Source organism: Octopus bimaculoides, chromosome 1, assembly GCF_001194135.2.
Source record: "Octopus bimaculoides isolate UCB-OBI-ISO-001 chromosome 1, ASM119413v2, whole genome shotgun sequence".
In the NCBI taxonomy this organism is placed as follows: Eukaryota; Metazoa; Mollusca; class Cephalopoda; order Octopoda; family Octopodidae; genus Octopus; species Octopus bimaculoides.
Window position 1 is genome coordinate 120,988,987 of NC_068981.1, and position 2,897 is coordinate 120,991,883.

General features: G+C 34.0%; 1 protein-coding gene across 1 annotated transcript in view; it reads left to right on the forward strand.

Annotated features, from left to right (window-relative positions):
• Positions 1-2,897, forward strand: part of LOC106872789 (uncharacterized) — a 423,364-nt gene that overhangs the window by 396,524 nt on the left and 23,943 nt on the right. The gene's annotated exons all lie outside the window — the stretch shown is intronic.

Consider the following 2,897-nt stretch of genomic DNA (forward strand, 5'->3'; position numbering starts at 1 on the left):
ATATATATATATATATATATATATATATATATATATATACACACATGTGTATATCATAACAGGAGATTGAAAAAGTGTTGGTATATTTATTCACCTTTACATGTGTTTCATTTGCTAATAGGAGTTACAAAATCATACATATAGAAAATATATGTAACATATCTCCTATTGGAAATTCTTCAGACAGAGAATCAAATATTTGTGTTTGTATGTTTGTGTATATGCATTCATATAGGTCTGTGTTTTTTTATTTATTCATCTTACATCTATTTTCCCGTGCTAGCACGGGTTAGTTGAATACGTATTATTAAGTTATTGTTTTACAGGCAGATATCCTTCCTGTTTTTCAAGAGTTTTCATTTCACTTGTCTTCAGCAACATAGTAGACAACTTGTTGACAAGGGACTGTTAACAAACATATACTTATATACATGTACATTCATACACCAGCACACATGCATGTGTGTATGTGTATGTATAAAAGAATAGTAATATAAGTACCTGGCTTAAAAATAAATACTGGGGTCTACTAAACCTTTCAAGATGGTGCTCCAGCATGACTACAGACTTGTGACTGAAACAAGTTACAGAAGATATGTATGTATATAAAGTCATAAATGATAGAAAAGCAGTTTCATGATATTTTATTTTAAAATAAGAAAATTCAAATATTACAATAAATTGTTTTGTAACTTAAAAACATGTCGATAGTTTATATTATTATATTTAATTTAGGTAATTTATATTGTGTAGATAATTTATTATAATTATATTTGATAATAAATAAGTTACTTACATGTCTGCATTAATGCAAAATGCAAAACATTTTTCAAAATAATTACATATATATGTATATATATAAATAATGAAGATATTATTATTAAATAATAATGATAATATAGATGGCTATTTAGAGAAATAGATGGCTCTTTAGTTCAAATCCAATGGAAGTTTGAAGGTGCTGTGTGCTGTATGCCCTCCAGGCAAGAGGGTAGCAGCAATTCCAGATGAAACTACTGCTAGAGCTACTTTTCTTTGGAGTCTCACTGCAGATAAAAGAAGGTTAGTTATAAAAATTTTACCAGTACCTCCAGGTGCATCCTAAAAAATGACTGTCAAAAAACGAACACCAAGCAAATGCACAGCGTGCAGCAGAAAATGAGGATGAGATACACGCAAACCTAAATTGGTAGTTCTAGTCTCGCCCTGGTTCAGATTCAAAACTGAATCTTTCAGTTGCCCTTGAGCATATGACCTATTCAAATGTCAAAAGAAACCATGACAAATGAGTCTTCCACTTCACCGGTGTTTTTTCTCAGAGCCATCGCACAGTCACTTGGATTCCCTAAAGCTATTCTTCTATATCATATGGCTATTATTCTAGCTTCATTCATGATATATTTCCTATTCAAATGTCAAAAGAAACAGTGCCAAATGGATGTTCCACTTGACTTGTAGTCTTTTCAGTGCCATTGTAACCATCTGGATTCTGTAAAGCTATTCTTCTATATGATACATCCATTTTTCTAGCTTCTTGGTTCTGATATGAGCATTAACAAAAGTCAGGGCCAAACACTAAAAGTTGTTGGATTGCAACTTGAAGAAGAAACAGAAGTTCATATATGAAATCCATCTTATTTCTACTTCAATTATTGTTATATGTTTTTCTCTTATATAATACACACATGCAGGATGAGTAAACCTAAATCTGATTGACAGGACACAGCATTTGTAATTTCATTCGACTATTACTTACTGTGGTCTTGCCTTCCATTCCTGTAATATAGCGTCGGAATTTCAACACTAACATTGACAGGACACAGCATTTGTAATTTCATTTGACTATTACTTACTTATATTCCTAATCAAAAAATGTCTACTAAAAAAAGACCATAAAAAAAATGGAAATCAAACAAATGTACAACATGCAATGCTTTTTCTGTATCTCCTGTTATACTATTACCTAATCTGTCTCAACAAAAATTATGCAGTGGTACAACACTACTTGTGCGCTGACACAGCATTTGTAATTTCATTTCACTATTACTTACTGATATTCCTAATCAAAAAAATGTCTACTAAAAAAGACCGTCAAAAAACGAACACTAAGCAAATGCACGTTGTGCAATGCCTTTTCTATATGAACAGTGATGTTCCACTTGACTTGCTGCTTTTTCAATACCATCACAGTCAACTGGATTCTGTAAAGTTATTCTTCTATATGATATACCCATTTTTCTAGCTTCTCGACCCAAGAAACAGTAAAAGTAATTACCCAATCAATGATGGGTATTGAGGAGGAGACCCCCTTCAGTCATGAATGACCATGGGATTGCACCTAGGTAATTACCCTCCGAGGCACAAGTTCCGGTAAGGTTGTTTGTGGAAGGCCAGCAGTCACCCATGCATATCAGCCTCCCCTCTCCACACCACTGATGTTATCCAAGGGAAAGGCAAAGGTCAATACAGCTTGGCATTAGTGATGTCGCAACTCATTTCAACAGCTGAGTTAACTGGAGCAATGTGAAATAAAGTGTCTTGCTCAAGAACACAACATGCAGCCTGGTCCAGGAATCCAACTCACAATCTCACAATCGTAAGTTCGATGCTCTAACCACTGAGCCATGTGCCTTCACTGATGGGTATTACTGCTAATATATACAAGCGCAGGAGTGGCTGTGTGGTAAGTAGCTTGCTTACCAACCACATGGTTCCGGGTTCAGTCTCACTGCGTGGCAACTTGGGCAAGTGTCTTCTACTATAGCCTCGGGCCGATTAAAGTGTTGCGAGTGGATTTGGTAGATGGAAACTGAAAGAAGCCCATCGTATATATGTATGTATGTATGTGTATGTATATATATCTATATATATATATATATATATATATATATATATAT